At 38.7% G+C, this 14,599-nt stretch overlaps 1 protein-coding gene across 1 annotated transcript in view; it reads left to right on the top strand.

Moving 5' to 3' along the window:
* LAMA4 (laminin subunit alpha 4) overlaps positions 1-14,599 on the top strand; it is a 140,788-nt gene that overhangs the window by 24,400 nt on the left and 101,789 nt on the right. The gene's annotated exons all lie outside the window — the stretch shown is intronic.

Below are 14,599 nucleotides of genomic sequence, written 5' to 3'. Positions count from 1 at the left end.
TAGTTGATACTCACAACCACTCTAAGAGATAATATGGTGATCACTCCCATTTTTTTCAGAAAGAGAAACTGACACCCAGCGTTAAATAAGCCAGGCCAGGTTACCCAGTAGTAGAACTGGAACTAGAATCAAGACCTCATGCTTTCCACTGCTCCCAGTTGTCTCCATAGGATGCAACTATAGGGAATTATGGCGCCTGTAAGAAACAGACTGTAGTGCACCACATCAATACACATAGGAGATAAAACAGTGATGTCCAGAAGCTGGGGGTATCCTCAATGGAAGCATATATGGAGAAGAAATTGATTCATTCACTCAACAAATATGTACAAAACTGAATGGCTGCCAGGTATATGGTTAACAAATGGGGACTTGAACATGGATATACATGTGTGCACTTCTTAAAATGCCAAAGAATAGATTTTCAACATATTCTGAAAATTTTGGGTGCAAATTCTAAAGAAAAATTACCTAGAGAGATATGCTACAGAGTGGGGGGCAGCGGCGGGGGGGGAGGATTTGTAAGCTGTTGGAAGAATAAGGGATAAAAAGAGGGACAGAGAGAATACATTCGAAAAGAAAATTTCCCCCTACCTATGAAATGCTCTTAATCTTCTTGATTTAACAATTAACTGACTGCAATTATACTGAGAAACCTATCAAAACTGATACTTGAAAGGGATCCCACCTTTGAATACAAACTCGTTATCTATTTAGATTCCCTAAAAATATGCTCCATCAGCTGAACAGGGGAAATATGTCACTTTCCCCAGATTGTTATAAATTATGAAAGAAGAGTCCAAATATGTGAAGTGCAATCCATCTTTAGATGGTGCAGCTTCAGCCTCCAGATGAATAGAAGTCAATTTGCTAGCTCTCCTCAGTCCATTACTGGCTATTCCAAACATATTTCTTGCAAGAAGCACTTATATCCATGTTCTTTCCTGACTGTGGCCCCTAATGGACCCACTTAAAAATCTGTTATAATCCCCAAATTAATATTTAGGATGATTACAACTAAAAAAGACCTTTCCACTTCAACAGAGAATTGTTATCTCCTAAGAGTTGATTAAATGTATATGAAACGTAAAGCTGAGTTCAGGATGTTGGAGGAGATCATGGGTGTGGTTATGGTTTTGCCTGTTTTCAGAGGCTTATGCCTGAGGAAGGCTGAAGAACAGGGCTCTCTAAGGAGGCAAAAAACGTGAATGAGATGCACTGCTCTCCACCAACAAAGCAAGGAGTGGGGCCACAAGGAAGATGTGACTTAAAAACAGCTGGATATAGATAAACAACACGGTCCTACTATATAGCACAGGGAATTATATTTAATACCCTGTAAACCATAATGGAAAAGAATATGAAAAAGCATACATATATGTGTGTGTATGTATTTATAACTGAATCACTTTGCTGTACGTCAGAAACACAACATTGTAAATCAACTCTACTTCCAAAACAAAATTACTGGATATAAATAATCCTAAACTTTTAGCCTCGTTCTAGCTCAATCCACACAGTCACAGTAATTTCTGGTATCACATTTAACGATTTTCTAACAAAATCTGACTTTGCTTCTGTTTTAGTGTTCAAAACCATCCTAATTAGTAAATTAACATTTTTTAATGAGCCTCCAAAGATTTGGTAAAGGCAATTTGATTATTTGAAAGCGGCCTTGGCCTGGACTGTCTGAGAAAGTCAATCAGATGTCATTTTCTACATCTACTTCAAATGGGGACCATTTGAATCATCCCCAGATAAAGAGCTAGCAGGTCAATTATTTCATATTGCTGCTTGAGTACCTTCTCCTGCCACACCCCTGGGAATGAGGGTGTGCTGCTTACTCTCCACTTGCCCACTTATCTTCCCCCCAGACCCTGGCTGTGCCTGCCTACCCACCTTGCTCTGCCTCCAGAGGCAGACCCCTGAAGACTCCTCACTCAGGCTCCCCTGCTGAGTCACAAAGGAGAGTAGAGAGGCGGGGCAGTTCTGCCCTGCTCCCTCTCTGCCTCACCACTGCCTCTTGGGCAGAAGCTGTGACTCCCCACGCCTGCAGGTCCAATGGCAGCCTCTCCTTCACAGCTCTGGCCTCTCTGTAAGAGTCCAGAGTAAGAGCTTTCTTTGTTCCTTGGGCCCTAGGGGTGCTAGGCCTCTGTTCCCATGGCCTCTCCATTCCTTGCTGCATTAACCTCCCCACGCGTCTGTAAACCATCCATCCATTCTCATGTCTTCCTTCTCTTCACTTGAATCCTCTAAAGTGAATTCTGTTTCCTACTGGGCCCCTGACTGACGGATTGACTAAATCAATGACAAGCCCTCTTTCAAAATTCATGGCTTTTTCCATTTCCTTTCTAGTGGGGGAACCCTTTCTTTCCAAAAGTACCTGCTGCAATTAGCTGTTGTAATTTACAAATTATTTTAGTTTCATGTAAAGGAATAATGGAGAAGAGAATATACCCCCCAAAAACTAACCAAGTATAAGAACATAATCTTAAATTCCGTAAGTCAGCTTCATTTCGTTTGAATCATTGCACAGTCTTTTCCCATTCCCCTTTTTCAGCTCCAGGCCAGCTGGAGAGGGCAACCTTTAGCCGAGTTTGTGGGTCATTCTGCCATGTTCTGCCAGTTTAAAGCCAGAGATGCTTGGGGTTCCCACTATTGGCTGTCTTGGTCCCTGAGGAGGCAGGAGTCTGAGTTTGGACTCCAACTCCCCTCTTAGAACAGAAAACTAGCCTGTAAACCATCTCACGTGGATTTTAACATTTTAGTTTCTCAGTCATTGGAAAATGGGAGTATTGTGCACTATTTTGAGACTCTTTTACCTCTGCCTTAAATTAGTAAGCCCCAACTAGAATAAATAAGCACCCTAAAAGTCCTCCAGATCGCACAGGTGGCCTAGGACACAGAGCTTTACTGACAGAATAAATTAAGTAGTGGAAATCAAATTAAGCAGTCATTTGAACATTTTAGAAGAACCTAAAGCTGGTGTATGTTTTAACTGAGACACGTATACAGACACGTGAAAGGCTTCCACATGGGATGAGGTAGCTACTAGCTGTACGATGAAAAACAAAGGAAGAACAAATTAAGTAAGGAATGTTCCTCTGCTTATTTTTTTTAACTGTGTGTAATGATAATCGTACATAAAATGAATAACAAGGAAGTTAGGGAAATTATACACAAGCAGCTGAATCTATTGTCATGACCACATTAGTCACTTCCTAGAGATGATGTTTTAGAGACCTTACCAGGTCTAGACATGGAAATCCAATAGCCAGCCAACCTACGTGGGATCTTTTGTCTTTCTTTCTCTCCTTCCTTCCTCCCTCCCCTCCCCTCCTTCCTTCCTCCCTTTCTTTCATTTTTTCTTTCTCTTTCTTTCTTTCCTTCTTTCTTTCTTCCTTTCTTTCTTTTCTTCTCTTTCTTTCTTTCTTTCTTTTTCTTTCTTTCTCATGAGCATTTGTATCCCCTCCATGTATCTTAAGAAATAAAATATTGCCAATATAGTTAAGCCCATATATCCTCAATCTCATTCCTCTCCTTTACCCTTAAATTGCCTGATTTCTTAGGTTCCCATTTATTTCTTTTACTTTTCTCTATATGCATGCAGCCCTACACAGTGTATAACACAAAATTATTTTGCATGTTTTAAAATACAATATAAATATCGTACTGTTCCTATACTGCAGCTTGCTTTTTTCCTTAATATTATTTTTTAAAGATCATTCATGATTGGAGATCTTCACTTGTGAGATTTGCCAAATTTCTCTCCAAAGTTTTTACATGATTTTCCCTCTCTTGGTTCGTTCTTTCCAGGTTCCAATCCATTTTTTCAACTAACATATTTTCAGCATCTACTTGCTATTTGTTAATCACTCTGATAGGTGATAAGGATACAAAGATGAATAAGACACTCCCTGTTCTCAAGGAGCTCACAGTGATTTCAGGGAGGCTGGAGTGTAGATTAAAACTTGCAATAGCATGTTCCATGTGCTCGAATGAGGTGTGTGCAGAGTGCCACGTGAACGCAGAGGAAGAGCAACTGAGTCTGAGACCGAGGGAAGGATTCATAGGTGATGGTGAGGAGAAAGGCACCCCAAGACCCTTTGCGCAGTACATGCAGAGTCAAGCTGGTCAAGCGAATGGTATGTTGGGGGAGGAGGGAAACATATAGTTTAATTAGAGCAGAGGGAGCTGAGATTGAACCTGAAGAGATAGTTAGGATTTTACTGTGAAATAGGAGCCTTGTATGTCATGTTAAGGAATTTTACTTACTCATGTATGCAGTGAATGAAGAGCCACTTCATTCATTGGGGAGGTTTGAAGCAGAAAAGCAGTATGATAAGGTTTTTAAAAATTCATTCTGGTAATAAAGAATGGACTGGAAGGGAGAAAGCCTGGTGACCAAGAGAGTAAACGTAATTATGATAATCCAGGAGAGAAATGCCAAGATTCTGACCTAAACAGTGGTATTAGGAACAAGAAGGAAGAGCCATCTTGGTAAACATCTCAGAGGAAGAGGGCAGACTCTACGAGGCAACAGTATACAAAGGGTGACAGGAGGTAGGATCAGTCTCACTCAGGTGGAGGCAAGAAGGGGTGCATTGTGTACAGAGAATTTTAAAACAATAATAACACTTACTAAACCACAGTCTGCTTTTTATTAGCACTGTGTGCCAGCAATTCTAAATAATGTCCATGACAAAATTCTCCTCCCTGAGAACTCTTTTGTTGTCTAAGTTCTAAGCAGTCGCTGTGGTAACTGTTGAGTTTTGATAATATAACAAATACGTAAGCTTCAACTTAGCACATTCCAGTTACTTAACCTTGATAAACATGGTATTCTACACAGAAATTAATTTGGAGAACATCCAGTCCTACCGTCCACATAGATAGAGATATTCATTTAGACAGTAAATTTATAACAGATCAGAATTGTGTAAGGTCGTTTCTAACTTGAGACTCTAACCTCTGTGATACTTCATTTACCTCCATTTAAACCATAGATTTGAAATAAACAATGATAGCAAAGTGCTTGTAAAAAGGAAGAGATAAAAACGTGAGTTCTTAAACTTTGTCATTCTATATGCAAACCACTCTCTGATCCTTGCAGAGTTCACTGTTTTGGAAGCATTTCCAAAAACTACATTAATGCAAAATACATTCATGTGATTTAAAAGCATTAATTCATTACTTTTTCCCTTTATATTCCATAATCTTTATCATTAACTGAGATATAAGGAGAAAAACAGATTGGCGAGAGAATATAATAAGGTCAGTGTGGGATACATTTAACTCCATGTGCCTATAGAGCTGGAGAAGGACTTGTCTAACAAGTACTTGGAAACAAGAGTGTGGACTAAAAGAGTGAGATCCGGGTTATGGAGAGAGTTTGGGGAGTTACCAGAATATAAATGGAGGCTGAAACTGTGGCAGAGGTTGACCTCACCCAGCAAGAGTGTGTTGATAAAAAAGAGGGATACAGAGGTTATCTTAGGGAACACCTACAACACAGGGGCAGCAGAGGAAGAGGAACAACCTACCTTCCTTCCCCCCAAATGCCCCCCCCCACAGGTACTGAGAAAGAGAGGCAGGAGAAAAACCTAAAGTGGGAGTTGTCCTGCAAAGAGAAGAGAGAATTTCAAGGAGGGAATTTCAAAAATATTAAGTACTGGCATAAGAACAAGTAACACTGGAAAAGCAAAGCCACAAAGACATCACCCGACAGCTTTGTCAGGGCAGTTTCAGTGGCACCATGGAGACAGAAACTGGATGATGGATAGAGGCATAGGTTGGCATGAAGGAAGCAGAGCCAGTGTGATTGAGTTCTCACTCACCAAGCCTGGCTGTGCAAGAACGGAGGAAAATGAAAAAGAGGCAGAGCTGAAGGAAGGTGTTCTTAGAATCTGAACCTGGGGGAAGAAGTCAGGGCTCGTCCAACACAAGACCCAGCACTTACCTGTACTCTGCTTCTCCTCATCCCTGTGGGTGCAAAGAGATGGGTGGCATGTGAGGGAGGGAGGCTAGGTGATGGGACAGGGCCTGCTGGCCACAGGTGTGTGAGCCCCAGAGCACGGAAAGAGGGCTAGTCTTTCCTAACAACAAGAGAAGCACTACCTCCGCTGAGGTGGGCAGAGGACATCAGGATGAGTCAAGATAAAGACAAATTTTGAGAAAGAGGAGAGAGATAGATAGTATGAGATTTTCTACCCAATGACCTCCATTTTCTCATCAAAAGAGGAAAGATTATCTCCTGAGAGATTTGGGGTGCATTTCTCCTTTCCTACTAATTCACCATAGCATTTCTTCAGTTATGCATAGACCCACAAGGAAGAGCATAAAGAATGACAGGTACTGCCAGTCACATTTTGCTTTGCATCCTGAATGGCCCAGTGTGAAGGTAGCAATGAAGTACACAGGGCACCTCAAGACAGAAACAGGTACATCTACTAGCAATGGAAACTGACAGAATACCCCAACCAGAGAACTCGCCTAAGGAAGCACTGCTGCCTTCCCTGAACAGAAGCCATAGTCAGTTTATAGACAATTAAACAATTAAACTTCCCAATTTCTTGTAAAAAGTAATGGTAATTTAGGCAGACATTTGCAATTCTGTGGGCTATTAAATGGTAATGATCAAATCAGAATATCTATAAGGAGCACTTAGCTCAGTGCCTGGTGTCTGTCAAAATATTCGCTGTTATTATTCACAAAAACCAGCTGAAGAGGACAGAGATGCCTGTCATCTCACAACATTGATTCCTACTAAGTGGTTAAGGAGTCATATCAAAATCCCCTAAAGCTTGTAACTCTGAAGTCATTCCTCTCTCCTTGCTCTTAAGGCTAGCCCTTGTGGTCCGCATGTCTTCCTTTCTTGGAAATGTGTCCATGGCATTTGCCCCAGTAAATTAAATAAAACTGAGTCAGTTTTCAGATATAAAAAAAAATCTGGCAGAGGCTATGTTGTGTAACCATAGCCTGGAAGGCGAGGAGTGAAACGCACAAGCCAGTTACATGAGGCAATATGAGGAGGACCCGGAGCAGAAAGCCAGATGTTAGCAGATTTCTTTTTTTAAGAAAAATCAAAGGAAAAAAGGCACTGCTAAAGCCCCATTATGTTTTATAAGTGGCAATCACTACTATAAATGAGCAACTTATAAAGTGTTTTAAATAACTTTTCAAGGAGAAAATTAAAGAAATTGTCATCAGTATTAATGAACATAATAATCATCCTCCAATCCAACACTTCAAAAGGAAAATCTTTATGGCTTTAGGGCTCTAAACTTTTCTTGTTTGATCCTTTTAGTTTTACAACTAAAGAGAGCTATTTATTAGCAAGTGTGGTAAGTACTTCATCACAGCCTGAGTCTGTTGGTATCTAAAAGTCCAAATAAGCATTTGATCAAGTGCAGGGCTTGAGAACACTTATCTGAGACCTTTGAGTGGAGCACTGGTTTCCACGCCCAAGAGAATACCCAAAAGACCCATAAAGAGTGCTGAGGAATAGCCACATAAATGTAAAGTAAATGCCATGATAACTATCTCTCCACTCTACAAAATTAAAGGACCTGGCTTAACTGTGGACAAGATAGCAGTGCTGTACTCCTCAGAATTCCTCGGGACCTACATCATTGTCTCTAATTCATTTGGTGATTAAATTGAGGGCTGGAGTGTTTTGCAAGTTTGCCACGGAATGGCAGATAGAGGTCCCAAGCAATAAGCACAAAGGTAGCTCTAAGAGCCAACTAGGAGAAACCAGTACCATAGTCTGTGTTCAGCTGATACCCCAGCTTTATTTATGCCAATCCTAAGAAAAAATATCTCTGAACTGGATAAACCGCTGAGGAATGTTGAAACCACTTTCCTAATCAAGCTATGGTGAAATCACTGTCAAAATCTAAAAATTAACTTCGCCTGTTGAAATGCGGGGAATTTCAATTACGCAAACAAGAGCTTAAAGAGCAAAAGGGAGGGTACATGGGTAATTCTCTCTATATTCAAGTAAAGTCAATCAAGAAGGCAACTTGCTAACTGTAACCCACTGCATAATGCATTTTAACTTATTTTGGCACTTCCATTATAGTTTTGTATATGAACAATCAAAACATGTTAAGTCCTACCAGAAAAGATACAGAGGCAAAGTTATCAATAGCTTAATTCGGGACTGCTTTCCATGTCAGATACTTTATCTTTTATTTTTATAGACACAGAAAAAAATAGCCTGTGAAATGCCTACCCGTGTAATAAATTTATATGTTCTTAGAAGTCACTCCTCCTCAGCAAAGGCTAAATTGATATTTTTAAATAGATTAAATTGAACAATTGGTTCCTATTAGAAGGTCCCTGAATACTACTGGATTCTTAATTCTGCCCAAGTTTTAAACAGATGGAAGTCCGCATTGTGTAAGATCCAGAGACTCTGAGTAAAGGCACAAAGCTTTAGCTCCTAAGTGAGCATAACATTCAATCTTAAGGTGACTAATACACCAAAACAAAAAATGGAATTCACTAAAACTAAAACTAGAGCTGAAATCATTGTTGCCTGGAAACAAGAGAAAAGTGGATTGATTATACCCATACAAAAACCTAAGCAGAAAGATAATTGAATGTGGGCTGTTAAATTTGAAGAATACTAATTTGGAAGGTAGCAATGACTCTGGATACAAATGAATGAATTCAGAGAGGTTTTTTTTAAAGCTTTCCACATTAAGCCTTAGTAAATTAAAGCAAAAGTTGATGAATCAAAATTTTACAAGTCTAATTCAGAAAGCAAGATGAGTCAATATTTGTAAAATGTTTGTAGATCCTTGGTTGAAGACACAGTGCAAATATCTATTCCAATTTTAGGTCAAATCCTATTAGAATAGGCACAGGGCTGTGGCGTGTGCTCTCTGTAATGGAATTTTATTATAATTAATTCATTATTTTTGTTGGAACTGGAGATTAGAGTCTGTTTCTCTCTGGGACATCAAGTACCTACTCAGAGATCTCAAGATGTGTCTCACACCCTCAGATGACAACTTCAGGCCCCTCCTAAATCTGGTCAATTTTTGCTATTGTTAATTGATTTTAATGGGTGATTGGAGACCTCAAATTCCTAAAGAATGCTATTAGAGCATTTAAATTGTTTAGTCAATTGGGCTTTTCAACAGAAATTCTGAAGGTCTTAGACATTCACTATCTATGTGAAAGTAGTGGCTTGTGGCCAATTAACTGGCTCCTCTGTGACAATATTTGGAAAACACAGTGAGATTTTTATGAGTTTTTAACTTAATATTACTTTGCTTGGTACTCACTTTATTTGATAACTCCCAAGAGATTTTTAGAAGTTTGCCACACCCAAAGGATGCAGACTGGACTATACTTCAAAAGAACACAATTTAAGAATTTTTAAGAAAATTCAAAACATGTTCTGTATGATGACAGTATTGTTGGTTTAAGTCTAGTGTTTTCAAGGAGACTTCTTTGAATGAGGACAAAAATGATCAATCAGCTGTATAAATGTTATGCTTTTTGTTAAGAAACAGTCTTAATTACAATTACATCTAGTGAAATAATTAACATTGTGATTATACGATGAACCTCTGGAAATAATGACTTCTTCAAGGATATCAACATATATATACACTGTCATTTCCAGTTCCTTTAAATATAAGCGGCACATGGATACACCACACTAATTTCCTCCTAAGTTCTATCTAGTTCTGATTTCTATAAATATAAAATTAGTCAAGTAAACATACACTGATTTTTACTCCAAGCCAGACATCACACTAATCATAACAAAGTAAGCAAATGGCGATTTTAACTCTTATTCTTCAAAGGCAGAAGTAAATATTATTGATTAATCCAATCTCAGTGTCAGAGCAGGAGGCAAGCTGTAGTAACAGAGTGGCTTAAGAATGGAGAGCTGTAAAAAGTCTACAAGTGATTTAGTGGAAAGCAAAATGACAATGTGGCTGAAATAAGTTGTTTAAAAAGTAAATATTCCCATTCAATGGTTTTTATATATTAATGATTGTATATATTTTTAAAGAATTTTTTCTGGGGCTTAAAGGAGGGATTTTATATTTTTTATTCATTTCAGCCTGCTGTGGATTGTTTATAACAGCAAAAAATTGGAAATAACCTAAATGCCCAACAAGAAGGGTTCGGTTAACATATATTAATGGTACAACAGCAGGTTAAGAGCTCAAATGTGGGAGTCAAACAAAGAATCTAATTTCTGAATCCACCATTTCTTATCTGTGTTACTTGGCCTGAATAACAATTCCTGTAAGCCACACAGACCACATCTGCAAAACGAAGGTAACAGAACTTACCTCATAGAGCTATGGTGGGGTAAAAATGCAAGACCTATACAACATGACCAACGCAGTGACTTAGCATGATAAATATTTATGTTCAATTAATTAAAATGTAAATTAAATAAAAATTTAAATTTTATTTATTTATTTACTTACGAGGGGCAGCATGGTATAGTAGAGAAACAAGAAGATTTGGATCAGTCTGAACCTCTTATAAACCTATGTGACATTGGATACATTTCTAATCTTCTCTCTCAGTTTGTTCATTTCTAAAATGCAGGTACTTATACCTAATTCACAGAGTTGCTGTGAAGAGCAAATACCCTAACATGGATAAAGTACTTATCACAATACTTGGTACACAGGCTCTCAGTAAATGGTAACCATATTATAGTTATCATCATCATCATTATTGTTATTATTATCCTTGTTATTATTATCAATTTTTTTAAAGGTTGTGGCACCATCCCAGAAGATACAAATCTCCCTGAGGGCTCTCTAAATCACCCACCCACGTGTTTATACAGTTGTCTGCTGTAGGTCAATCTTATGTGGGCAGGAGGGTTCAGGGTTGCATCTAAAAATTGACTGTAAGATTTCTCTTGCTTACACACACACATATATAATACATAAACACATCTTGTTTAGTAAATTCTGGAGGATATTTCCAAAGAAAGCAGACAGATATTATTCTCCTTGTGAGAAGACTATTCAGCTTTCACAGGCCTCTAAATAGCACAGGTCTTAGAATTACTTAGAGAAAAGATTGTTAACCAAGAGCAAAACTAAAAAATAGCCACACTTTCATTCTTGAAAATATCTACCTTTTAATATTATGACAAAGGTCAATTTTGCCAGTTCCTATAGAATTTCAAGAAGAGATTCAGTAAAACTTAACAGAACTTTCTGGGAAAAAAATGATGAAATGTTTTTACATAAAAGAAACAACCTTAAACAGCTCTTCCTGAGGATACTCAAGCTTCTCTTGAACCACTTAACAATTTACCATTTCAAGGAATCCTCTAAAGTTCTACAACACAAGGTTCAAGGCATCCAGTGTATGGGCTCTAGTAATGACATCAGAAGCTCCCCATACCCAGGGCTTCGATTATTCCATATGGTGCCTTTATGTGAATTTTAAGATGGTACCTCCTCTCTGGATAGATGAGTTAGAAAACACAATCCTTTCAAGTGTACAAAACTCAGCAAGAAAGGAGTTGGCCAGGCTTCCAACCCTCCTTGCCCTCTTGGCAGGGGGCCAAGTGACTATTCCACACAACCCTGTCCCTGCCTCCCTTCTCTTCCCATCTCCCACAGTATGAGACCTGAGCCAAATCATCCTTCACACAAGGTCAGAACCTTCGTCTGGTGGTTGGATAAGTGGATAATGACAGATTCTCAGAGGGAAGTCTCCTCCTAAACTTGGCATAACAAAGATTTCATCTTGTACACAGTCTAGTCAAGGTAGTGGCTGCCTGGACTGTGTTGAGAAACGTTGGAGACCCAATCCAGCCCCAGCAGAGAGCGGTGAGTAGATTAGCAGGATAAACCACTGGTTTCCAACAGCACATATACCTCAGATGTCCTGTCCTGGTCCAAACCATTCAAATCACAATCACAAGTTCATTGAGCAATGAACATGTACAAGGTACTGTGACAGATGCTTTGAAGCAATCCTTCCAAACCTAGTCTCACACTGAAATCTTCATGGCACTTTTTAAAAATACAGATCCCTCAAAAATTTTCAGTAAACCTAAAACTCTTCTAAAATACAAAATCTTCCAATTTTTTTGTGGGTTTTTTTTCCTATGTGGTGATAATTTTATTTTTGTTTTTTTAAAAATGAGTCTCTTAATTTAGTCAGGGCCTCAGGCTAATAAGAGATTAGCCACTGTCATATTCACAATGATGCATTTATTCAGGGCAAATCTTAATTTTCTTTGTCTTCTTCAGAAGAAAGAGCTGTGAGAATGCCTAAAAGATTTGCACTACTATCGATTTAAAAACACCCTTTCAGAAATTTGATTCCTTGGGCCAGAGGAAGGCCTTACTATAGTTGATGGTACAAGTGGGTCTTTTCATGCACTGTTTCCAGGCATCTCTATCAGACTCCCTGCCACCACCAGTGTGCTTTTCTCTTCCAAATACACCTCCAATCTCTGCCCCATTCCTTGGAACTCATAGAAACAGAGACCAGAAGGGTGGTTACAGGGGCTGGGAGAGGAGACAGGGAAACAGGGAGAGGTTGGTCAAAGGGTACAAACTTCCAGTTAAAAGATTAACAAATTCTGGTTATCTAATGTACAGCACCTTGATTATAGTTAATAATACTGTATTATACACTTGAGAGTTGCTAAGAGAGTAAATCTTACATGTTCTCACCACAAAAAAGGAATGGTAGTTTTGTGACATGATGGAGTTGTTAGTTAATGCTATGGTGGTAATCATTTTGCAATACATATGTATATCAAATCAGCATGTTGTACACCTTAAACTTATACAACGTTACACGTCAGTTATATCTCAATAAGGCTGGGGGGAAGAATTAATTAAAATAAATAATTTTTTAAATACAAAATTTATTTTATAAAAAAAAAAAATGTAGATTCTTTGGCTTCACCATCAGAACTATTGAATCAGAAACTCCCCCAGTCAGATGTCTGTAACTTGGTCAGTTAGAGAACTCAGAAACCACTGGTATGGAGGGTCCTGAGATAACTAATACTAAGGCCCTCACTACTGTTATCCATTCCTTTTATAATTAAAAGCCTCCTAATGTCAAAATGCAGGATGCAACACATTCATTGGGCATCAAATCAATGTTATGTCTTAGGACCAGGATATATTTTAAAATAAAATAAAATAAGATAAAAGAAAATAAAATAAAATAAGAGAAGCTTAAAGTATATGACACATAGTAAGATTAATTACTGTTTTGTGAGTCTTTTTTCTTACTCTTGTTTCTGTGAATTTCTTTTTCCGTGTACTGCATCACAGTGAAAACATGTATTTCTTGTATTTTGAAACAGAAGTTAGAAATATGTGAAATTAGGTGGTGTGAATTAAATGCTTCCTACTGCAATTTTAGCACCTTTCCCTCTCTTTTGTTCCCTAGTGGAAACTGAGAAAAAGGCTTACCATCAACTACAAAGTCTCCATTATAAATTATAAATTGGTCCCTTCTCAGCCTTATTTTGTCTTCACCTAGAAAGACAGATTTTTTGCCTTTTCTTCATAGGCAAATGACATTATGCTCTATTAAACTTCCTCCAAATGGAATATGTTAAATTTTAGTTTTAGGACTATGGGGTTTTTATACTGCGCATGGTGTCTAGTGATTCTTTCTCTACAGAGAGAAAAGCAAGAGGAAGTGGGTTTGCATAACAGTCAGAGGGACCTCAGCCAGATACAATGAAAAGCTTCCTGGTAGCCAAGAGAGTACAAACTACGAGTCAATGGCGGGTGTGATGGGAAATCTCCTCCTCTGTGCGTTTGTGGAAACAACGCAGATTCTTATCTCTCTGGAATTCTTTAGATGTAAATCTGTCTGATAGGCAAGGAGTGGACTTCCAGGCCTATGATGTCATTTCTGCCTTGCAGCATTGAAACATTCCAAAGAAACATAAAATACATATCCATAAGCCCAATGGCATAAACCAAGAACAATCTCACGAAGTTTCTCAACCTGAGCACAAGTGACATTTGGGCAGGGCAATTCAGCAAATGCAAGATCGTTAACATCACCACAACCCACACCTCTGGGTTTAATTATCTCGCTACTGGAACGAAGGAAAATAATGTGCTTCTCGCAGTTACGAGGACAAATGAAATATAGGAAGAGCGCCCTCGAAGGACCTGCTAAGTGTAAGGATTCATTAACTTCCTTACCCCTCCCTTTAAAATTTTAGGATCTGAAAATCGTATTTTTTTGAGCTCAAGTTTATGAAAGACACGTCTCTAAGTTGTTCTGCCACAGCCAATAATTTCTGAACCCACAGGTCTTTATTCACAGGGAGCGTGATGCAGTGCCTCACCCAAATAGTTTGGATATGTCTTGTTTCGGATTGGAAGAAAACATTAGAAAATTTCTCCTTCACTGTTACCTAAAATCTTCTTATACTTCCTCACAGTGATAGACTGTGTTAAAGGTGCTCCAGACTGTGTTAAAGGAGCTCCCGTTCTGCTGAGAGGTGACAGGCGTTCTCGCGGCGTAGGAGAGTAAGAGACGAGATCCTGCTGCGCGAATTGCTACGCATCGCGAGAATTGGACGCCATTCGTTCTCGTGGTGTCC

This window comes from Hyperoodon ampullatus (genome assembly GCF_949752795.1).
Source record: "Hyperoodon ampullatus genome assembly, chromosome: 12".
NCBI lineage: Eukaryota > Metazoa > Chordata > Mammalia > Artiodactyla > Ziphiidae > Hyperoodon > Hyperoodon ampullatus.
The sequence above is the reverse complement of the archived record's forward strand: the minus strand, read 5'-3'. Positions and strand labels throughout refer to the sequence as shown.